The following is a 25,049-nucleotide window of genomic DNA, read 5'->3' on the forward strand; positions in this document are numbered from 1 at the left end:
TTTGTGTCCATTCAGCCAGTCTGTGTCTTTTGGTGGGAGCATTTAATCCATTTACATTTAAGGTAATTATCGGTATGTATGTTCTTATTACCATTTTCTTAGTTGTTTAAGTTTGTTATTGTAGGTCTTTTTCTTCTTTTGTGTTTCCTGCCTAGAGAAGTTCCTTTAGCATTTGTTGTAAAGCTGGTTTGGTGGTGCTGAATTCTTCTAGCTTTTGCTTGTCTGTAAAGGTTTTAACTTCTCCGTCAACTCTGAATGAGATCCTTGCTGGGTAGAGTGATCTTGATTGTAGGTTTTTCCCTTTCATCCCTTTAAATATGTCCTGCCACTCCCTTCTGGCTTGCAGAGTTTCTGCTGAAAGATCAGCTGTTAACCTTATGGGGATTCCTTTGTATGTTGTTTGTTGTTTTTCCCTTGCTGCTTTTAATATTTTTCTTTTTATTTAATTTTTGATAGTTTGATTAATATGTGTCTTGGCGTTTCTCCTTGGATTTATCCTTTATGGGACTCTGCGCTTCCTGCACTTGATTAACTATTTCCTTTCCCATATTAGGGAAATTTTCAATGGTAATCTTTTCAAATATTTTCTCAGTCCCTTTCTTTTTCTCTTCTTTTTCTGGGACCCCTATAATTCGAATGTTGGTGCGTTTAATGTTCTCCCAGAGGTCTGTAAGAATGTCCTCAATTCTTTTCATTCTTTTTTCTTTACTCTGCTCTGTGGTAGTTATTTCCGCTATTTTATCTTCCAGGTCATTTATCCGTTCTGCTGCCTCAGTTATTCTGCTATTGATTCCTTCTAGAGAATTTTAAATTTCATTTATTGTGTTGTTCATCATTGTTTGTTTGCTCTTTATTTCTTCTAGGTCCTTGTTAAACATTTCTTGTATTTTCTCCATTCTATTTCCAAGATTTTGGATCTTTACTGTTATTACTCTGAATTCTTTTTCAGGTAGACTGCCTATTTCCTTGTCATTTGTTTGGTCTGGTGGGTTTTTACCTTGCTCCTTCATCTGCTGTGTGTTTCTCTGTCTTCTCATTTTGCTTAACTTACTGTGTTTGGGGTCTCCTTTTTGCAGCCTGCAGGTTCGTAGTTCCCGTTGTTTTTGGTGTCTGCCCCCAGTGGGTAAGGTTGGTTCAGTGGGTTGTGTAGGCTTCCTGGTGGAGGGGACTGGTGCCTGTGTTTTGGTGGATGAAGCTGGATCTTGTCTTTCTGGTGGGCAGGACTGTGTCCGGTGGTGTGTTTTGGGGTGTCTGTGTCCTTATTATGATTTTAGGAACCTCTCTGCTAATGGGTGGGATTGTGTTCCTGTCTTGCTAGTTGTTTGGCATAGGGTGTCCAGCACTGTAGCTTTCTGGTCATTGAGTGGAGCTGGGTCTTAGCGTTGAGATGGAGATCTCTGGGAGAGCTTTCGCCATTTGATGTTACGTGGAGCCGGGAGGTCTCTAGTGGACCAGTGTCCTGAACTCGGCCTTCCCACCTCAAGAGGCACAGGCCTGACACCCGGTCGGAACAGCAAGACCCTGTCATCCACACGGCTCAGAAGAAAAAGGAGAAAAAAATAAAAAAAAGAAAAGGATAAAATAAAATAGTTATTAAGGTAAAAATTGAAAAATAATTATTAAAAATAAAAGAAACTTAAAAAGTAATAAAAAAAAGAGAAAAAAAGAGAGAGAAACTAAACTAAGAAACAAATCCACCAATGATAACAAGTGCTAAAAAGTATACTAAAAAACAAAAAAAAACACACAGAAAAAAAATGGACAGACAGAACTCTAGGACAAATGGTAAAAGCAAAGCTATACAGACAAAATCACACAAAGAAATGTACACATACACACTCACAGAAAGAGAAAAAGGAAAAAGAAATGTCTCTCTCTATATAAAACAAAGGAAGAGAGCAACCAAATCAATAAACAAATCTACCAATGATAATAATCTCTAAATACTGACTTAAGATAAGCATAAATCTCAAAACAAATCAGATGCAGAAAGCAAACCCCAGGTCTACAGTTGCTCCCAAAGTCCACCACCTCAATTTTGGAATGACTCGTCTATTCAGGTATTCCACAGATGCAAGATACATCAAGTTGATTGTGGAGATTTAATCTGCTGCTCCTGAGGCTGCTGGGAGAAATTGCCCTTTCTCTTCTTTGTTCTCACAGCTCCTGGGATTCAGCTTTGGATTTGGCCCCGGCTGTGCGTGTAGGTCTCCTGAGGGCATCTGTTCTCTCCCAGACAGGACGGGGTTAAAGGAGCAGCCGATTAGGGGGCTCTGGCTCACTCAGGCCGGTGGTAGGGAGGAGTATGGAATGCGGGGCAAGCCTGCGGCGGCAGAGGCCAGCATGACATAGCAACATCCTGAGGCACGCCGTGTGTTCTCCCAGGGAAGTTGTCCCTGGATCTCGGGACCCTGGCAGTGGCGGGCTGCACAAGCTCCCGGGAGGGGAGGTGTGGAGAGTGAGCTGTGCTTGCACACAGGTTTCTTGGTGGCTGCAGCAGCAGCCTTAGCATTTCATGCCCATTTCTGGTGTCTGCAATGATAGCTGCGGCTCGCGCCCATCTCTGGAGCTCGTTTAGGTGGTGCTCTGAATCCCCTCTCCTCGCACACCCCAAAGCAATGGTTTCTTGCCTCTTAGGCAGTTCCAGACTTTTTCCTGGCTAGCTGTGGCGCACTAGCCCCTTTCAGGCTGTATTCACGCGGCCAACCCCAGTGTTCTCCCTGGGATCTGACCTCAGAAGCCCGACCGTCAGCTCCCAGCCCCCACCCTCCCCGGTGGGTGAACAGACAAGCCTCTCGGGCTGGAGAGTGCTGGTCGGCACCGATCCTCTGTGTGGGAATCTCTCTGCTTTGCCCTCTCCACCCTTGTTGCTGCGCTCTCCTCCATGGCTCTGAAGCTTCCCCCCCCCCGCCACCCCCACCCCCGTCTCCGCCAGTGAAGGGGCTTCCTAGTGTGTGGAAACTTTTCCTCCTTCACAGCTCCCTCCCAGAGGTGCAAGTCCTGTCCCTATTCTTTTGTCTCTTTTTTCTTTTGCCCTACTGAGGTACGTGGGGAGTTTCTTGCCTTTGGGGAAGTCTGAGGTTTTCTGCTAGCATTCAGTAGGTGTTCTGTAGGAGTTGTCCCACATGTAGATGTATTTTTGATATATTAGTGGGGAGGAAGGTGATTTCCACGTCTTACTCCTCTGCCATCTTGAAGGTCTCCCTCCATACTGTTTTGATTAGTATAACTTTGTAATATAGTTTGAAACCAGAAAGCATGATGCCTCCAGCTTTGTTCTTATTTCTCAAGATTGGCTATTGGAGGTCTTTTGTGATTCCATACAAATTTTAGGATTGTTTATCTTTTTGTGAAAAATACCATTGGAATGTTGATAGGGATTTCATTGAATCTTTAGATTGCTTTGGGTAGTATAGACATTTTAACAGTATTAATTCTCCCAATCCATGAGCATAGACTATCTTTCTATTTCTGTCTTCAGTTTTTTTGTCAGTGTCTTGTAGGTTTCAGTATATAGGTCTTTAACCTCCTTGGTTAGATTTATTCCTAGGTAGTTTATGCTTTTTGATGCAGTTGTAAATGGTATTATTTTCTTAATATCTCTTTTTGATAGTTAATTATTTGTGTAAAGAAACAGGGTTTTTGTGTATTGATTTTGTATCCTGCAAGTTTACTGAATTTGTTTATTAGTTGTAACAGTTTTTTGATGGAATCCTATGGGTTTTCTATATATAATCTCATGTTGTCTGCAAAAATTGATAGTTTTACCTCTTTCTTTCCTGCTTGGATGCTTTTTATTTCTTTTTCTTGCCTAATTTCTGTGGCTAGGTCTTCCAGTGCTATGTTGAATTAAAGTGATGAGAGTGGACATTGTCTTGTTCCTGATCTTAGAGGAAAACTTTTAGCTTTTTACTGTTGAATACAGTGTTAGCTGTGGGCTTGTTACATACATCCTTTTATTATGTTTAGGTCCATTCCCTCTGTACTGCTTCGTTGAGAATTTTTATCATGAATGAATGTTGAATTTTGTCAAATGTTTTTTCGGCATCTGTTAAGATGATCATATGATTTTACCTCTCATTTTGTTAATGTAATGTATCACATTGACTGATTTGCAGGTGTTTTACCATCCTTGCCTCCCTGGGATAAACCCCTTTGATTATGGTGTATGATCCTTTTAATGTATTGTTGACTTTGGTTTGCTAATATTTTGTTGACGATTTTTGCATCTGTGTTCATTAAGGATATTGGCCTGTAATTTTCTTGTGGTTTCCTTGTCTAGTTTTGGTATCAGCCTAATGCTAGCCTTGTAAAATGAGTTTGAAAGTGTTCTCTCCTCTTCTGTTTTTAGAAGAGTTTGGGAAGGATTTGTATTAATTCTTCTTCGAATGTAGAATTAACCAGTGAAGCTCTCAGATCCTGGACCCTTTGTTTGTTGAGAGATTTTTGGTTACTGATTCAGTCTCCGTAATAGTAATTGATCTATTCACATTTTCTATTTCTTCATGATTCATTCTTGGAAGGTTATGTGTTTGTAGGAATTTATCCATTTTTTCTAGGTTGTCCAATTTGTTGGTGTATAATTGTTCATTGTAGTCTTTTATGATCCTTTGTAGTTCTGTGGTATCTGTTTGTTAATTTTGTCTACTTTTTAAAGAACCAGCTCTTAGTTTCATTGATCTCTTCTATTGTCTTTTTGGCCTCTATTTTATTTGTTTCCACTCTGATCTTTGTTATTTCCTTCATTCTACTAACTTTGAACTTTGTTCTTTTTCTAGTTCCCTGAAGTGTAATGTTTTGTTATTTATTTGTGATATTTATTGTTTCTTGAGGTAGGCCTCAGTTATTATGAACTTCCCTCTTAGAACTGCTTTGCTGCATCTCATAATTTTTGGTGTGTTGTATTTTCATTTTCATTTGGCTCAAGGTATTTTTCGATTTCTCTGTTGATCTTTTAGTCTTTCAGTAGCATGTTGTTTAATTTCCACATATTTGTGAATTTTCCAGTTTTCTTCTTGTAATTGATTTCTAATTTTATACCATTGTTGGAAAAGATGCTTGGTATGAATTTATTTCTTCTTACAACTGTTTGGTAAGTTATCTTTTTTAAAAATTTGTCTATTTTATCCGAATTTTCAAATTATTGGCATTACAGTTATGCTCTTTTATCATTTATTGTCTACAGATTCCTTACTGAATGTTCCTCCTTTCTTTTCTTAATAGTTTTGAGGTATAACCATGCAATTCACCCATTCGAAGTGTACAACTTTGTGGTTTTTATAACATTCACAGTGTTGTACAACCATCAGCATAATCAATTTCAGAACAAAAAGGAATGCTGCACCCATTAGCAATCACTCCCCATTTTCCCCGAGCTCCTTCTCGCCCCATCAGCCCTAGGCAATCACAAATCTTTTTGCCTCTGTAGATTTTCTTCTTCTGAAATTTTCACATAAATGGAATCATGCAATTTGTGGTCTTTTGTCACTGGCTTCTTTCACTTAGCATAATGTTTTCTAAGTTCACTTATGTTGTAGCATATATCAGTACAGTTGACTTTTGAACAACAGGGGTTTGAGTTGTGTGGATCCACTTATATGGGGACTTTTTTCAGTAGTAAACACTATAGTACGACACAGTCTGCATTTGGTTTAATCTGCAGATGTGGAACCGTGAATACAGAGGAACTGTGTACACAGAGGAATCATGTATATGGAGGGCCAACTATAAGTTATACTCGGATTTTCAACTGTGTGGAGGGTTAGCAACCTTAATCCCTGTGTTGTTCAAGGGTCAACTGTACTTCATTTCTTTTTACTGCCAGATAATATGCTACTGTATGGATATACCTTATTTAATTTATTCATCAGTTGATGGACGTTTGAGTTGTTTTCAGTTTTTGGCTATTATGAGTAATGCTACCATGAACATTCATGTACAAGTTTTTGTGCAGACATGTTTTCATTTCTCTTGGGCCTTTTTCATTCTTGATACTGGGTATATGTATCTTTTTTTTCTCCTCTTTTTAAAAATAATTTTACTAGAGGATTAGCAATTACAGTAATTCTTCCAAAGAACCAGCTGTGTTGGTGTTTTTTTATTTTGTTAATATCTGCTTTTATATTTATTTTTTTTTTAGGACTCCTTTTGCTCTTATTTTTCTAACTTCTTAACAAGGGTGGTTAGGTATTAATTTGCACCCTTATTTCCTTCCTAACATATGCAGTTGAAACTACACATTTCACTTTCAAGTATGTCTTTACTTGCATCCCATTATTTTTGATATGTAGTATTTCCATTATAACTTCACAACATATCTTAATTTCCATTGTAATTTCTTCGATCAATGGGTTATTTTTAAAGTGGATTTTTAAATTTCCAGTAATATAAGAATTTTCTAACTGCATATTTTATAATTGCTTTCTGGTTTAGAGTAGTTTCTCTGAGTGATTTCAGTCTTTTAAAATTTCTTGAGATTTACTTTATGGCTCAACATGTGATCAGTTTTTGTAAATATGTAAGATCTTGAAAAGAATATATTCTGCAGCTGTTGGATGCAGAGTTCTATATATGCCTATTGATCAAATTTGTTAATTGTGTTGTGTTATCCTTACTGATTTTTTTGTCTGCTTATTTCAACTACTGAGAGATACCTTAAAATCCACCACTATGATACTAATGTATGTGTATTTCTCCTACTAGTTCTGTCAACTTTTCCTGTATATATAATTTGAGGTCATGATATCAAGTGCATCTAAATTTTTAGAAACTATTTATTTATTTATTTATTTGGCTGTGTTGGTTCTTAGTTGGGGTACGTGGGATCTTTCGTTGTGGCATGCAGGCTCTTCTTTTTGGCACATGGGCTTCTATCTAGTTGTGGTGTGTGGACTCTATAGTTCTGGCATGTGGGCTCCAGAGCGCACAGGCTCAGTAGTTACGGTGCGTGGGCTTAGTTGCCCCGTAGCATGTGAGATCTTCGTTCCCTGACCAGGGATCGAACCCGCATCCCCTGCATTGGAAGGCGGATTCTTAACCACTGGTCCACCAGGGAAGTCCCAAGTGCATATAAATTTAGTTAATTATGTTCTGGTGAGTTAAACATTTTATCATCCTTGAAGTGACTCTTTTAACTCTAGTAATACTTTTTCTTTGATGTCTGTTTTTTCTGAAACTAATTTAGCTATACCGTCTTTATTTTGGCTAGTGTTTGCATGATATATATATTTTTTTTTTTTTTAATTTTTATTCTTGGCTGTGTTGGGTCTTCGTTTCTGTGCAAGGGCCTTCTCCAGTTGCGGCAAGCGGGGCCACTCTTCATCGCGGTACGCGGGCCTCTTCACTATCGCGGCCTCTCTTGTTGCGGAGCACAGGCTCCAGACGCACAGGCTCAGTAATTGTGGCTCACGGGCCTAGTTGCTCCGCGACACGTGGGATCTTCCCAGACCAGGGCCCGAACCCGTGTCCCCTGCATTAGCAGGCAGACTCTCAACCACTGCGCCACCAGGGAAGCCCATGATATATTTTTTTATCCTTTTACTTTCAGCCTTTCTGTATTCTTATGTTTAAATGGGTCTCTTGAAAGCAGCATATGTTTGTAGATTGTTTTTTTAAGTCTGATAATCTTTTTCTTTTTTGGGAACATTTAGTCCATTTGTATTTAATGTAAGTACTGACATTTTGAGATTAAATACAGCAGCACATTTTTGTCCCACCTGTTCTTTATTTTTCTCTTCCTTTGATTTGATTATTTTTATATCAATTTTCCTTTATTGGTTCAGATATCACATATTCATTTTAATTATTTTCATGATTGCACTCGCACTTACAGCATGCATAGGTCACTTATCAAAGTCTAGTGTTAACTGATAATTTTATCTTCCTCCTGGTTGAAGCAAGAACGTTAAAATACCTCTGTTCCATTTACCGATCTCCTGACATTCATGCTCTTGTCCTGTAACTTAATATTCTGTATGTATATTTTTTTACAAAAAGCTGTACATATTCCATGTATATAATTTAATGGGTTGGGAGATAAGTTTCTGTACGTATTTTAAACCCCACAGAACATTATTATTTTATACAATCAATGCCCCATTAGATTTTTCACATGCTTACTTAAACTTTCATGGTTCTTCATTTCTGCATCTGTGACCTTCCATTTTGGGTCAGTTTTTTTTGCTTTATGATTTTTTAGTGGAATTCTGCTGGATGTGAACTCTGTTTTTATTTGTCAGAAAATATATTTCATTTTCATTCTTTTTTTCTTAAATGTATGTATTGTTTTTGAAATTCTTTTCCCATTTAGGTTATTACAGAATATTGAGCAGAGTTCCGTGTGCTATACAGTGTGTCCCTGTTGGTTATCTATTTTAAATACAGTAGTGTGTATATGTCAATCTCAAACTTTGAATTTTTTTAAACTTTTTCTTTTATATTGGAGTACAGTTGACTAACAGTGTTGTGATAGTTTCACTTGTACAGCACAGTGGTTCAGTTATACATATACACGTATCTATTCTTTTTCAAGTTCCTTTCCTATTTGGGTTGTTACATAATATTGAGCAGAGTTTGCTGTGCTATACAGTAGGTCCTTGTTGATTACCCTTTTATTTTGGCTGCACTGGGCAGCATGTGGGATCTTAGTTCCCTGACCAGGGATTGAACCTTCACCCCTTGCAGTGGAAGCACGGAGTTGTAACCACTGGACCACCAGGGAAGTACTGGTTATCCATTTTAAATATAGCAGTGTGTACATGTCAATCCCAAACTCTCTAACTATCCCTTCCCCTCACCCTCACCCTCACCCTCACCCTCACCCTCCTGGTAACCATAAGTTCGTTCTCTAAGTCTGTGAGTCTGTTTGTTTTGTAAATAATTTCATTTGTATCATTTGTTTTAGAGTCTGCATGTAAGCGATATCATATATTTGTCTTTCTCTGTCTGACTTACTTCACTCAGTATCATAATCTCCAGGTCCATCCATGTTGCTGCAAATGACATTATTTCATTCTTTTTAATAGCTGATTAATATTCCATTGTATATATGTACCACGTCTTCTTTATCCATTCATATGTCGATGGACATTTAGGTTGCTTCCAAGACTTGGCTGTTGTAAACAGCACTGCAGTGAACATTGGGGTGCCTGTATCCTTTCGAACCATAATTTTCTCCGGATATATGCCTAGGAGTGGGAATGCTGGATCATATGGTAGCTCTGTTTTTAGTTTTTTAAGGAACCTCCATACTGTTCTCCATAGTGGCTGTACCAATTGACATTCCCACACAAAGTGTAGGAGGGTTCCCTTTTCTCCACACCCTTTCCACCATTTATTGTTTGTAGAATTTTTGATGATGGCCGTTCTGAATGGTATGAGGTGATACATCATTGTAGTTTTGATTCACGTTCCTCTAATAATTAGCAATGTTGAGCATCTTTTCCTGTGTCTCTTGGCTGTATGTATTTCTTCTTTGGAGAAATGTCTATTTAGGTCTTCTGCCCATTTTTTGATTGGGTTGTTTGGGTTTGTTTTGATATTGAGCTGCATGAGCTGTTTGTAGATTTTGGAGATCAATCCCTTGTCAGTTGCATCGTTTGCAAATATTGTCTGCCATTCTGTGGGTTGTCTTTATGTTTTGTTTATGGTTTCCTTTGCTTTGCCAAAGCTTTTGAGTTTCATTAGGTCCCATTTGTATATTTTTGTTTTTATTTCCATTACTCTAGTAGATGGATCGAAAAAGATATTGCTGTGATTTATGTCAAAGAGTGTTCTTCCTATGTCTTTGTCTAAGAGTTTTATAGTATCAGGTCTTAACATTTAGCTCTTTAATTCATTTTGAGTTTATTTTTGTGTATGGTATCAAAGAATATTCTAATTTCATTCTTTTACATGTAGCTGTCCAGTTTTCCCAGCACCACTTATTGAAGAGACTGTCTTTTCTCTGTTGTATAGTCTTGCCTCCTTTGTTTTAGTTTAATTGACCGTAGGTGCTTGGGTTCATTTCTGGGTTTTCTATCTTGTTCCATTGATCTATATTTCTGTTTTTGTGCCAGTACCATACTGTCTTGATTACTGTAGCTTTGTAGTATAGTCTGAAGTTGGGGAGCCTGATTCCTCCAGCTCCGTTTTTCTTTCTCAAGATTGCTTTGGCTATTCGGGGTCTTTTGTGTTTCCGTACAAATTGTGAAATTTTTTGTTCTACTTCTGTGAAAAATGCTATTGGTAGTTTGATAAGGATTGCATTGAATCTGTAGATTGCTTTGGGTAGCATAGTCATTTTCACAATGGTGATTCTTCCAATCCAAGGACATGGTATATCTCTCTATCTGTTTGTATCATCTTTAATTTCTTTCATCAGTGTCTTACAGTTTTCTGCATACAGGTCTTTTGTCTCCTTAGGTAGGTTTATTCCTAGGTATTTTCTTCTTTTTGTTGCAGTCGTAAATGGGAGTGTTTCCTTAATTTCTTTTTCAGAGTTTTCATCAGTAGTGTATAGGAATGCAAGAGATTTCTGTGCATTAATTTTGTATCCTGCTACGTCACCGAATTCACTGATGAGCTCTAGTAGTTTTCTTTAGGATTTAGGTAGCATCTTTAGGATTTCTATATGTAGTGTCATGTCATCTGCAAACAGTGACAGTTTTACTTCTTTTCCGATTTGTATTCTTTTTATTTTTTCTCTTCTCTGATTGCCGTGGTTAGGACTTCCAAAACTATGTTGAATAAAAGTGGTGAGAGTGGACATCTTTGTCTTGTTCATGATCTTGGAGGAAATGCTTTCATCTTTTCACTGTTGAGTATGTTGTTAGCTGTATATATGTTTGTCGTATATGGCCTCTATTAGGTTGACGTAAGTTCCCTCTGTGCCCACTTTCTGGAGAGTTTTATCATAAATGGGTGTTGAATTTTTTCAAAAGCTTTTCCAGCATCTATTGAGATGATCATGTGGTTTTTGTTCTTCAGTTTGTTGATGTGGTGTATCACACTGATTGACTTATGGATATTTAAAAATCGTTGCATCCCTGTGATAAATCCCACTTGATCGCGGTGTAGGATCCTTTTATTGTGTTGTTGTATTCAGTTTGCTAGTAATTTGTTAAGGATTTTTATGTCTATGTTCATTAGTGATATTGGCCTGTAATTTTCTTTTTTTTGTATTATTTTTGTCTAGTTTTGGTATCAGGGTGATGATGGCCTCATAGAATGAGTTTTGGAGTGTTCCTTCCTCTGCAATTTTTGGAGAAGTTTCAGAAGGATAGGCGTTAACTCTTCTCTAAAGTTTGATAGATTTTGCCTGTGAAGCCATGTGGTCCTGGGCTTTTGTTTGTTGGGAGTTTTTAAATCACAGTTTCAATTTCAGTACTTGTGATTGGACTGCTCATATTTACTATTTCTTCCTGGTTCAGTCTTGGGTGATTGTACTTTTCTAAGAATTTGTCCATTTCTTCTAGGTTGTCCATTTTATTAGCATATAGTTGTTTGTAGTAGTCTCTTACGATTCTTTGTATTTCTGTGGTGTCTGTTGTACCTTCTCCTTTTTCATTTCTAATTTTATTGACTTGAGCCTTTTCCCTGTTTTTCTTGATGAGTCTGGCTAAAGGTCTATCAATTTTTTTTATCTTTTCCAAGAACCAGCTTTTAGTTTTATTGATCTTTTCTGTTTTTTTCTTCATTTCTATTTCATTTATTTCTGCTCTGATCTTTGTTTAGTGTTGTGTTTGGATAGCTTTCTCTCTCTGTCTCTCTCTCCTGTTTTTTGGTTGCGCCACATGGTATGTGGGATCGAACCTGTGCTCCCTGCAGTGGGAACACGGAGCCTTAACCACTGGACCGCCAGGGAATTCCCTGCTTTTTCTCTTTTGTGTATGTATCTGTTGTAGGTTTTTGGTTTGCGGTTCCCATGAAGTTTTGCTATAGCAGTCTGTATATATAAACAAGATCGTTTTAAGCTGCTGGTCTCTTAATTTGAAACGTATTTCCCGTTTCCTGCATTTGTGCTCTCCTCACCATTGCCGGTTTTGATAATATATTTGTGTGTAGATGATTTCCTACCTTTACTGTATGTTTGCCTTTACTAGTGAGCTTTCTCATTTGTATATACTTGTTTGTAGTTGTGGCCTTTTCTTTTCCGCCTAGAGAAGTTCCTTTAGTATTTGTTGCAAAGTTGGTCTGGTGATGTTGAATTCTCTTAGCTTTTCCTTGTCTGTAAAGCTTTTGATTTTTCTGTTGAATCTGAATGAGAGCATTGTTGGGTGTTCTTGGTTGTAGGTCCTTCTCTTTCATCACTTTAAATGTATCATGACACTCCCTTCTGGCCTGCAGAGTTTCTGCTGAGAAATCAGCTGATAACCTTACGGGAGTTCCCTTGTATATTATTTGTTGCTTTTCCCTTTTGCTTTTAATATTTTTTCTTTGTTTTTAATTTTTCTCAATTTGATTGTTATGTGTCTCTACATGTTCCTCCTTGGGTTTATCCTGCCTGGGACTCTCTGTGCTTCCTGGACTTGGGTGACTGTTTCCTTTCCCAAGATAGGGAAGTTTTCAGCTATCATCTCTTCAGATATTTTCTCAGGTCCTTTATCTCTCTTTTCTCCTTCTGGGACCCCTCTAATGTGATTGTTGTTGCGTTTAATGTTTCCGCAGAGGTCTCTTAGACTGTCTTCATTTCTTTTCATTCTTTTTTCTTTATCGTATTCTGTAGTAGTGATTTCCACCATTCTCTCTTCCAGCTCACTTATCCTTTTTTCTGCCTAACTTATTGTGATATTGGTTTCCTCTAGTGTATTTTTTATTTCAGTTGTTGTATTATTAATCTGTTTGTTTGTTCTTTAGCTCTTCTAGGTCTTTGTCAAACATTTCTTGTATCTTCTCGATCTGTTTCTCCATTCTTTTTCTGAGATCTTGGATCATCTTTACTATCATTACTCTGAATTCTTTTTTGGGTCGATTGCCTGTCTCCACTTCACTTAGTTGTTCTTCTGGGGTTTTATCTTGTTCCAACACCTGGGACAGATTCATCTACCGTCTCATTTTGTCTTACTTTCTGTGATTACTGTTTCCATTCTGCAGGCTGCAGAGTTGTAGTTCTTCTGCTGTTTGCCCCCTGGTGGATGAGCCTGTCTCAGAGGCTTGTGCAGGCTTCCTGGTGGGAGCAACTGGTTCCTGCCCATTGGTAGGTGCAGCTGGGTCTTGTCCCTCTAGTGGGCAGGGCCATGTCAGGGGTTGTGCTTATGGGGCAGCTGTGGGCACAGGAAGACTTTAAGCAGCCTGTCTGCTGATGGGTGGGACTGTGTTCCTGCTCTGTTGGTTGTTTGGTCTGAGGCATCCCAGCACTGGAGCGTATAGGCTGTTGGGTGGGGCCAGGTCTTGGTTAGAAGATGGCAGCTTCCAGGAGGGCACATGCCAATGAGTACTCCCCAGAACTACTGCCACCAGTGTCTTTTTCCCTGCATTGAGCCACAGCAGCCCCCCACCTCTGCAGGAGACCCTGCAATACCAGCAGGAAGGTCTGGCCCAGGCTCTTATGAGGTCACTGGTTTTTTTCCCTGGGTGGTGCACACGAGACCTTGTGTTCCCCCTCTGAGAGTGGAGTTTCTGTTTCCCCCAGTCCTGTGGAGTTCCTGCAATCAAACCCCACTGGCCTTCACAGCTAGATTCTCTCAGGGCTCCTCCTCCCGTTGCCAGACTCTCAGCCTGGGGAGCCTGACGTGGGGCTCAAAACTTTCACTCCTGTGGCAGAGCTTCTGTGGTATAATTATTCTCCAATTTGTGGGTCACCCACCCAGCGGGTATGGGATTTGATTTTATTGCGATTGTGCCCCTCCTACCATCTCACTGTGACTTCTTCTTTGTCTTTGGATGTAGGATATCTTTTTTGGGAGGTTCCAGCATTTTTTTGTCGATGGTCATTCAGCAGTTAGTTGTGATTTTGGTGTTTTCGTAAGAAAAGGTCAGTTCACTTTCTTCTACTGCACCATTGTGTCTCCGCCCCCTTAATTTTCATTCTTGATGGGTGTTTTCTCTGCCGTGGAATACTTGGTTGGCAGTTGTTTTTCTTTCTGCTACTTAGGGATTCCATTACATATGTCTTTTAGCTTCCATTTTTGTTGTTGAGAATTAAGCTATCCATGTAAACTGTTGCTTCTTTGGAAGTAATCTTTTTCCCCCTCGGGATGCTTTTAACTTTTTCTTTGTCTGCTGATTTTCAGCTAGGAATTCATTGACATCCTTAAATTTGTGGTTTGACATTTTTTAATCTTTTTTGGAAATTTTCAGCCATTCAAATTTTGCTTCTACCCCATACTGTCTCTCCTTTCCTTCTGGAATTCCAATTAACTGTGTCAGATGTTATACCTTCATACCATATCCCCATGTTGCTTATCCTGTATTTATTCTGAGCTTTTTTTCCACTGACTTGTCTCTGATTCAGTGTCTCAACTGTGTCCATTGGCTGTTAAACCTGTTCATTGGATGATTAATTTCAGTTTTTGTATTTTTCAGTAACAAAATTTGTTTGCTTCTTATAAAAACCTGGTATATCACTTTTTATAGTTTCTAGTTCATTGCTGAGACTTTTAAGTTTGGTTTCCATTTCCTTGAACCAAAGTGTTTGTTTCATAATTCCAATATTTGGAGTCTCTGTGAGTGTTTATTGTTTTATGTTTCTGTGGCTTTTGATCTTATGTTTATTGTTTTCCCATGTGCCCAGTTGTCTTTAATTGTTTGCTGGGCATTGGATTTGAAAAATTACTTGAGAAATCATTTGAGACCAGGATGATATCTTCCAGGAAGGATTTTTTTTGGGGGGGTGGTGGCATCTGCTTGAGGGAATCTAGGATTACTTAGTCAAATCTCAGCTTTTGAGATTTTTCTGGGCCAACTGGATGACTCAAGGCTAAATTGCTTTCAATTTATGGACTGTTTAATTTCCGGTTCACCCATATTTCTAAGGTGCAGCCCTTTAGGTTCCTAACATGAGGGTAGTGAAGAGGATTTTCCTTTTGTCCCTCTGGGCCTACCCAGCTGTCAGATACGGTTTAACTTCTGGTTTCTTCTGGATTGTTCTGCTCACCTCTCTGAATTCCAGTCCTTTAATGGATCTGAAAGCACTATCCTGTTGGCTCTTTGATCCTTTAAGCAAGTCATTTCTTACATTTTGTCCAACTTTTATTATTTGTCTAAAGTGGAAAGATTGGTTCAAATTACCTAATATGCCATAACCAAGAGAAGGAGTCTTCCCATTGGCTCTTTATGGCAGAACATGATTTTGTCTTGTTTTCTAGGTCAGACTCAGCCCCTAGTTCACTTTAAATTTTGTTTTATTTTGTTTTATGTAGCTGTACTCACTTGGATAACTTTGCACATTTTAATTAAAAGGTTACATTGTGTGTGTGTGTGAAATTATAAATAAGTTGTTACCTGATTATTCAGGATTCAGGATTTTAGTCTCTTCCACCTAGGGCAGTTTCTAGTCCTTGACAGTGGACAGGTTTATTGTATTTAAGTTTCAGTTAAAAATAAGTCTCTGGAATGACTTTTAGAACATGAAATCCCTCTTAATTACTATTGAAGTTGGGATGTACAATATCAACTAAGTTTTATTTTCCTCTCATAGAAAAGAATGCTTTTGTAGTTATACTATAACTGTCATGACTTCTGTTTTAGTGTACATATTTGTAGACATAATATATATCTGTCCTTGTGAAATAGAAAAAAAGGAGGCAGTTCTGCTGAGATTCTTGTTTGCTGTATTATGAAAGCTCTCGAGCATCCTCTTGAATGAATATGATGCTTTACAAGTTACAGACATTTTCCTTCTATGTAAATTAATTCCTACAACATCTTGTGAGGTGTGGTATTAAGCAAAGGCTTTGGAAACAGGGCCTAAGAGAGGTTAAGTAACTTGTCTGTGGCTCCACATCTGGTGAGTGGCTTATGTCGTCTATGATTATTACAGTGTTTTATTTCAGCTGTTGTGGCCTGTTAATGCTTGCCTGTAGATGCTCACTGACTTCCCAGTTTTGTCACGTTATGCTTTCTTCTTTCTGTACACCATGTAATATAATGACCTCATGACTCATGTCCTGAAGATTGAGACAATTGGGATATTACTCCTTCATATCCCATCCTCACTGCCTCTCAGCCCACCCCATTTCTAGAATATGGTCACACCAGCCCTGGAATTTGCCACCTCCTCTGCCCTGTTGGAAAGCTTGCTTTGTCACTAGTCCTTTCTCACCCCACATGTATAGTCAGTCCCTTTCCCTCTATGCATGCCTCAATTTTTCTGATTCTAAGAAAGATGCCTCTTTTCTTTCCAATGCACTTGCCATCTTTCTTGTCACTCTTATGGTTAGACTCAAACTCTCTAACTTCCTTACTGGATATTTTCTGTAAGCCTTCCTTTCTTTTCTAATCGCTCTTTATAAGATCCTAGCCAAAGTCTTGTTTGGTCTGATCCTCTGAATCTTAAGGAGAGCAAAAAGCTTTTCTGCCTCAGACCCTTTTCCTAGCAGTAGAGTCAGTGCTGCTATATATCTGGTGGTGCTTCTGCTTCTGAATGGTACTCACATCTCATTGTCAACATCCTTGTAATGAAAACCTTGAACAGTTATCTTACATTAGGACTGTGGATGTCAAATGCCCTTGTTTGCTTGGAGCATGTTCAATTACATAGTGTTCAGTTACTACTTGTTGAAGGGTATGAGGATGCCACCTCCTCAAATTTAGTAATACTCCATTTTCTCTTGAGAACTATTGTGTCAGTGTGTGGTTTGTTTTTTTATTTTGTCCCTATCCAAGGATTCTTTTTTTTTTTTTTTTTTTTGGGGTGACCATAGATTAGATGTTTAATAAATGGTTGAGATTATTATTATATAAATACATGAAAGAGGAAATACATTAGTAAATAAAGTAGCATACAGTAAACTTGGGTGTGACACTGAATCTTGGAGTTGTTCTTCAAATATTGAGGCTTTACATAATTTCACAAAGACTGAGATATATAGAGAGTGAAAAATATACACTTGACTTAGTCAGGATATTGTCAGGAAGGAAAAGAAAATGTCTGTGTCTTATTTTAGTGGAAAAGGAGTTTAAAAAAATATATTGGATATCCTTTAAAACTTCTGATAGAGCTGCAGAACTGAGCTCAGAGAATGAGCAGTCACAAGGGAATTGAAGCAGCTAGAATCCAGACCACATTATGCCACAGGACCAGGCCATTAAGGATGATACTGCCACCACCATTGATCAATGGAGACATTCAGCTTCTCAGGCCACTGCCGCAAACTTTTCACAGTAGGTGTGGTAAACACTACCCCCAGAAACTGGGCTTCATTGCTACTGATGGTAGCACTTTTACCTTCTCTGTTTTGTTGTGTCACTGGAACTGGTGTTAAAGCCCTGGATGGGACTCCTGGGCCAAGCAAAGGTCATGTTCTGATGGTTTAGCTTACAGTAGGGCTGATAAAGTGGACATCGGCCTTTTTAACCTTCTGTGGCTAGTGGTAGGATCTGCTTCTCCCCAAGCTTCATGTGATGGGAACTCTGTTCCTATGGAAGATGCATTCAGATGCCGGAAAGCCAAAATCTGACAAATATTTATTACACATCTTTCTGCCAAAGTCAATGCTAACATTTCTGCTACCTCTGAAGTCATACTCATCCTCTTCCTCAGAAGGAGGTTACCCATTGTCACCTTAGTTATTGTATCTTGTTCCACGTCAGGATCTCTGGGTGAGGTCTATTCTTCTTCTAGTTCTGCTGCTATCCCAACTCAATATTTTGGTATAAATGTAATTATTATTACCTCATATAAGTCAGTGAGATAAGGGGGGGGGGGAAGGATATTAGTTATAGACAATATCCAAGATATACAAGACATCACAAGGAAGGAAATAGGGTATTTCTTCAGAGAATCATGAGACTAGAGATAGTATTCATGATTTCCTTTTCTACCCTCCTTCCTACCTTTAATTAACCTTGGGCTGGCCAAAAAGTTCATTCGGGTTTTTCTGTAACATCTTATGGAAAAACCCGAACGAACTTTTTGACCAACCCATACTTCATCTGCTTAGGATTCTTAATTGGTTGGGTGGCCCAAATGTTTGTTCTGGAGGGATCTGAGCTCTTGGTAGTGTTGTCTATATGGGATTGCTGATGTTTTCCATTAACATCATTGTTTTTAAGAAACTATGAATTATATATAACATACAAAAGAGAAACCATAGCTACAGTTTGTAGAACAATAAAATTAACATCTGTGTACTACATTCAGCTTAAGAAACAGAGCAGAACAAATATAAAGCTCCTTATGTCTCTCCTTAGTCCCATTTCTTGCTTCTTCCCAAAATGTGAACACTATCTTGAATTTTATATTTATCATCTCATTGCCTTTTTTTTTTCTTAATAGTTGTGCTACATATATATGTAATCCTAAACAATATGTAGTTAAGTTTGGAACTTATGTAAATGGAATCATACTCTATGCGTTCTTTTTTTTTTTTTTTTTTTTTTTTTTTCCACACACACACACACTGTATTTTATTTTTACAAGACATAGACTGACACCAAGCATTGTACATGGATGACCACAACAAAAGCAACAATGATTGCAATTACCAAACATGAAACACACTCATACTATGTCATAATATTGACATTCAGTCCAGTAATCCTCCACTGTAACAGCTCCTTTACTTTGCAGTGAAAATTGATTTGTATATTCTTTGCCTCTGAGTCCTTGTGGGATTTTTTTTTTTTTAAATTCAGACAGAAAGTCACAAAAATTATACTCATCCTCATCAGTTCACTCAGTCCCATGTAATTAATTTTTTTTTTTCATCTTGATCTTTTGTTAGCACTTTTATGAGTTCATCAGTTTTTCATTAGAGTTCTGAAAATGCTTATTCATTCAGTTCAGCAGTACAGTCAGTTACCAGAAACCTGTACTTGTCAGAGTCTTTTCCATGAATTTCTTGAAGATGAAACCCTTTTATAGGAACATATTTGCAAAATCATCAGAGTACACCCAGAACTGTCTGTAAATGACAAAAGACTTAAAAATGACCACGGTTAAAGATTTGATGAAAGTTCATAATAATGCAGTTGACAAGAAAATTAGTTATTTCTGAGATATACATTTTAAAGTAATAACTAGGATTATTACTTATAACATTATACCAGAACATATAAGATTTTTAGAAATTTCATGGAATGTCTGAAACATTTATATTAACATATTTCCATACGTATTTCCATACAAATACAAATATAAGATTTTTAGAAATTTCATGTAATGTCTGAAACATTTATATTAACATATTTCCATACATATTTCCATACCAATACAAATATAAGATTTTTAGAAATTTCATGTAATGTCTGAAACATTTATATTAACATATTTCCATACAAATAACCCAATGAAAGTTTAGTATTAGTTGTTTTGTTTGTTTTTTTATACTGCAGGTTCTTATTAGGCATCAGTTTTATACACATCAGTGTATACATGTCAATCCCAATTGCCCAATTCAGCACACCACCATCCCCACCTCACCGCAGTTTTCCCCCCTTGGTGTCCATATGACCATTCTCTACATTTGTGTTTCAACTTCTGCCCTGCAAACTGGCTCATCTGTACCATTTTTCTAGGTTCTGCATACATGCATTAATATACGATATTTGTTTTTCTCTTTCTGACTTACTTCACTCTGTATGACAGTCTCTAGATCCATCCATGTCTCAACAAATGACTCAATTTCGTTCCTTTTTATGGCTGAGTAATATTCCATTGTATATATGTACCACAACTTCTTTATCCATTCGTCTGTTGATGGGCATTTAGGTTGCTTCCATGACCTGGCTATTGTAAATAGTGCTGCAATGAACATTCGGGTGCATGTGTCTTTTTGAATTACGGTTTTCTCTGGGTATATGCCCAGTAGTGGGATTGCTGGGTCATATGGTAATTCTATTTTTAGTTTTTTAAGGAACCTCCATACTGTTCTCCATAGTGGCTGTATCAATTTACATTCCCACCAACAGTGCAAGAGGGTTCCCTTTTCTCCACAGCCTCTCCAGCATTTGTTGTTTGTAGATTTTCTGATGATGCCCATTCTAACAGGAGTGAGGTGATACCTCATTGTAGTTTTGATTTGCATTTCTCTAATAATTAGTGATGTTGAGCATCTTTTCATGTGCTTCGTGGCCATCTGTATGTCTTCTTTGGAGAAATGTCTATTTAGGTCTTCTGCCCATTTTTGGATTGGGGTGTTTGTTTCTTTGATATTGAGCTGAATGAGCTGTTTATATATTTTGGAGATTAATCCTTTGTCCGTTGATTCATTTGCAAATATTTTCTCCCATTCTGAGGGTTGTCTTTTCGTCTTGTTTATGGTTTCCTTTGCTGTGCAAAAGCTTTGAAGTTTCATTAGGTCCCATTTGTTTATTTTTGTTTTTATTTCCATTACTCTAGGAGGTGGATCAAAAAAGATCTTGCTGTGATTTATGTCAAAGAGTGTTCTTCCTATGTTTTCCTCTAAGAGTTTTATAGTGTCCAGTCTTATATTTAGGTCTCTAATCCATTTTGAGTTTATTTTTGTGTATGGTGTTAGGGAGTATTCTAATTTCATTCTTTTACATGTAGCTGTCCAGTTTTCCCAGCACCACTTATTGAAGAGACTGTCTTTTCTCCATTGTATATCTTTGCCTCCTTTGTCATAGATTAGTTGACCATAGGTGCGTGGGTTAATCTCTGGGCTTTCTATCTTGTTCCATTGATCTATGTTTCTGTTTTTGTGCCAGTACCATACTGTCTTGATTACTGTAGCTTTGTAGTATAGTCTGAAGTCAGGGAGTCTGATTCCTCCAGCTCCATTTTTTTCCCTCAAGACTGCTTTGGCTATTCGGGGTCTTTTGTGTCTCCATACAAATTTTAAGATGATTTGTTCTAGCTCCGTAAAAAATGCCATTGGTAATTTGATAGGGATTGCATTGAATCTGTAGATTGCTTTGGGTAGTATACTCATTTTCACAATGTTGATTCTTCCAATCCAAGAACATGGTATATCTCTCCATCTGTTGGTATCATCTTTAATTTCTTTCATCAGTGTCTTATAGTTTTCTGCATACAGGTCTTTTGTCTCCCTAGGTAGGTTTATTCCTAGGTATTTTATTCTTTTTGTTGCAATGGTAAATGGGAGTGTTTCCATAATTTCTCTTTCAGATTTTTCATCATTAGTGTATAGGAATGCAAGAGATTTCTGTGCATTAATTTTGTATCCTGCAACTTTACCATATTCATTAATTAGCTCTAGCAGTTTTCTGGTGGCAGTTTTAGGATTCTCTATGTATAGTATCATGTCATCCGCAAACAGTGACAGTTTTACTTCTTCTTTTCCAATTTGTATTCCTTTTATTTCTTTTTCTTCTCTGATTGCCGTGGCTAGGACTTCCAGAACTATGTTGAATAATAGTGGTGAGAGTGGACATCCTTGTCTCGTTCCTGATCTTAGAGGAAATGCTTTCAGTTTTTCACCATTGAGAATGATGTTTGCTGTGGGTTTGTCATATATGGCCTTTATTATGTTGAGGTAGGTTCCCTCTATGCCCACTTTCTGGAGAGTTTTTATCAGAAATGGGTGTTGAATTTTGTCAAAAGCTTTTTCTGCATCTATTGAGATGATCATATGGTTTTTATTCTTCAGTTTGTTAATATGGTGTATCACATTGATTGATTTGCGTATATTGAAGAATCCTTGCATCCCTGGGATAAATCCCACTTGATCGTGGTGTATGATCCTTTTAATGTGTTGCTGGATTCTGTTTGCTAGTATTTTGTTGAGGATTTTTGCATCTATATTCATCAGTGATATTGGTCTGTAATTTTCTTTTTTTGTAGTGTCTTTGTCTGGTTTTGGTATCAGGGTGATGGTGGCCTCATAGAATGAGTTTGGGAGTGTTCCTTCCTCTGCAATTTTTTGGAAGAGTTTGAGAAGGATGGGTGTTAGCTCTTCTCTAAATGTTTGATAGAATTCACCTGTGAAGCCATCTGGTCCTGGACTTTTGTTTGTTGGAAGATTTTTAATCACAGTTTCAATTTCATTACTTGTGATTGGTCTGTTCATATTTTCTGTTTCTTCCTGATTCAGTCTGGGAAGGTTATACCTTTCTAAGAATTTGTCCATTTCTTCCAGGTTGTCCATTTTATTGGCATAAAGTTGCTTGTAGTAGTCTCTTAGGATGCTTTGTATTTCTGCGGTGTCTGTTGTAACTTCTCCTTTTTCATTTCTGATTTTATTGATTTGAGTCCTCTCCCTCTTTTTCTTGATGAGTCTGGCTAATGGCTTATCAATTTTGTTTATCTTCTCAAAGAACCAACTTTTAGTTTTATTGATCTTTGCTATTGTTTTCTTTGTTTCTATTTCATTTATTTCTGCTCTGATCTTTATGATTTCTTTCCTTCTGCTAACTTTGGGTTTTGTTTGTTCTTCTTTCTCTAGTTTCTTTAGGTGTAAGGTTAGATTGTTTACTTGAGATTTTTCTTGTTTCTTTAGGTAGGCTTGTATAGCTATAAACTTCCCTCTTAGAACCGCTTTTGCTGCATCCCATAGGTTTTGGGGTCGTCGTGTTTTCATTGTCATTTGTCTCTAGGTATTTTTTGATTTCCTCTTTGATTTCTTCAGTGATCTCTTGGTTATTTAGTAACGTATTGTTTAGCCTCCATGTGTTTGTCCTTTTTACGTTTTTTTCCCTGTAATTCATTTCTAATCTCATAGCGTTGTGGTCAGAAAAGATGCTTGATATGATTTCAATTTTCTTAAATTTACTGAGGCTTGATTTGTGACCCAAGATGTGATCTATCCTGGAGAATGTTCCGTGCGCACTTGAGAAGAACGTGTAATCTGCTGTTTTTGGATGGAATGTCCTATATATATCAATTAAATCTATCTGGTCTATTGTGTCATTTAAAGCTTCTGTTTCCTTATTTATTTTCATTTTGGATGATCTGTCCATTGGTGTAAGTGAGGTGTTAAAGTCCCCCACTATTATTGTGTTACTGTCGATTTCCTCTTTTATAGCTGTTAGCAGTTGCCTTATGTATTGAGGTGCTCCTATGTTGGGTGCATATATATTTATAATTGTTATATCTTCTTCTTGGATTGATCCCTTATCCAAGGATTCTTTTCTTGGAAGTTTATTCATTAGTTTTCTCCCCATCTCACTCACAAAACTGTCATGCTTTAAAATGTTGGTAGAATTGTGAGTGGTACCAGTATCTTTTGAATGTCCTATTTCAAACCTTTGCACTTTTCCCTTTTCCTTCTCTTTTAATCCTGCATCTTTTCTGTTGTCCACTTTATTTTTCTTCAGTAAACTTGATTTACATGAATTCATCTCTCCCTTCTTTGAACTCTTTTTGTTATCAGGGTACAGAGTACATATGTTCTTTTTCACCAGCTCAAGAGTAAGCTTTAAGACAGGGCATGGGCAATTAAAAAAAAAAAAGTCAGGGCATGGGCTTCACCCTTGTGCTTTATCACTTATTTTTTTTAATAAATTTTAAAATTTATTTATTATTTATTTTTGGCTGAGTTGGGTCTTTTTTGCTGCATGCGGGCTTTCTCTAGTTGCGGCGAGCGGGGGCTACTCTTCATTGTGGCGCGCGGGCTTCTCATTGCGGTGGCTTCTCATTGTGGAGCACGGGCTCTAGGTATGCGGGCCTCAGTAGTTGAGGCTCATGGGCTCTAGAGCATAGGCTCAGTAGTTGTGGCGCACGGGCTTAGTTGCTCTGTGGCATGTGGGATCTTCCCTGACCAGGGCTCGAACCCATGTCCCCTGCATTGGCAGGCGGATTCTTAACCGCTGCGCCACCAGGGAATCCCTGCTTTATCACTTATTGCAGGACCTTGCATATAATAAGATTCAGTAAATATTTAAGTTTATACTTAACATTATAATTAATTATAAGTTATGCTGATAATTATAATTACAAATTAATATAATTATTAATCATAATATTAGTTAATGTTAATTGACGTTTAAATATAATGGTTTTGGCTCTTTAAGGATTTTATCTCTGGACTGCCTTAAGAACCTTCTCAGTAGTTTTATATCTTTAGCTTCTTTTCCTGTGATCTCTGTACAAAAGAATGAAAATCATCAGCTTTTAAGTATTATTTTGAATACATTGGTTTTTTTTCTCCTTAAAGGACTCTGTAGTGACTCCTAGTTGATTGGTTTTATTTTTAAATTTTTATTTGTGAACATTTCCAAATGTACACAAAAAGTTCATGAACCTCTATGCTGCAGACATCAACATTTCTCCATACTTGTTTCATCTTCCCCCTATTGCTTTTTATTTTGCTGAGAATTTATGGCGTATCCAAGACATTATTTCATCCCTAAATGACATGTATCTAAAACAACACATTTTCTTACATAACCACAATGCATTGTCATATACAACACACCTGGTAATGATTCCTTAATTGCTTATATAATACTTATTAGTCCACGTTCAAATTTTCCCAGTTGTGTAAAAAAATTTGTTTTGTAGTTGGTTTGTTTGATTTATGCAAGAGTTCAGGTGTTGACAGCCTGATCCCTTCATGAAGCCCCACTTTTCACCCTAATGCTTTTACCATTCATCGATTACAATTGCATGGATTAGTTATGAAATTAAAAATTTGAGCCAAATTGTGAGCGTTCTAATTTGGTTACTTCTGCCATTATTAGCTGAAACTTTTCTCTCTGGAAGAACTTTTGCCTCATTCACTAAGGCTAGTTGGTTAACCTAAAATATCTAGTTAGTTCTTGAGTTGTTAATACCCTCTACTGGGGAAAGAAGACTCTGCTTTCTTTTTTAGCTAGTAAGACTCTTTATATTATTTCACTAAGGCCTATAGTAAAGTATTGTTTTTCCTTCTTGAGGAAGTTAAAGTTATTCTTGAGTGGTAGATTAGTGATTTTGTGGGTTGGGTTATGGGGAGGGCCTCCCAGTCCTGAGTGAGCAGTTCAAATTCTCTTGAGAAGCTATAGTGGGG

General features: G+C 37.5%; 1 protein-coding gene across 2 annotated transcripts in view; it reads left to right on the forward strand.

Moving 5' to 3' along the window:
• The window catches only part of TAB3 (TGF-beta activated kinase 1 (MAP3K7) binding protein 3), a 112,930-nt gene that overhangs the window by 17,757 nt on the left and 70,124 nt on the right, over nt 1–25,049 (forward strand). The window lies entirely within an intron of this gene.

The sequence above is a fragment of the Balaenoptera musculus genome, chromosome X (assembly GCF_009873245.2).
Source record: "Balaenoptera musculus isolate JJ_BM4_2016_0621 chromosome X, mBalMus1.pri.v3, whole genome shotgun sequence".
In the NCBI taxonomy this organism is placed as follows: domain Eukaryota; kingdom Metazoa; phylum Chordata; class Mammalia; order Artiodactyla; family Balaenopteridae; genus Balaenoptera; species Balaenoptera musculus.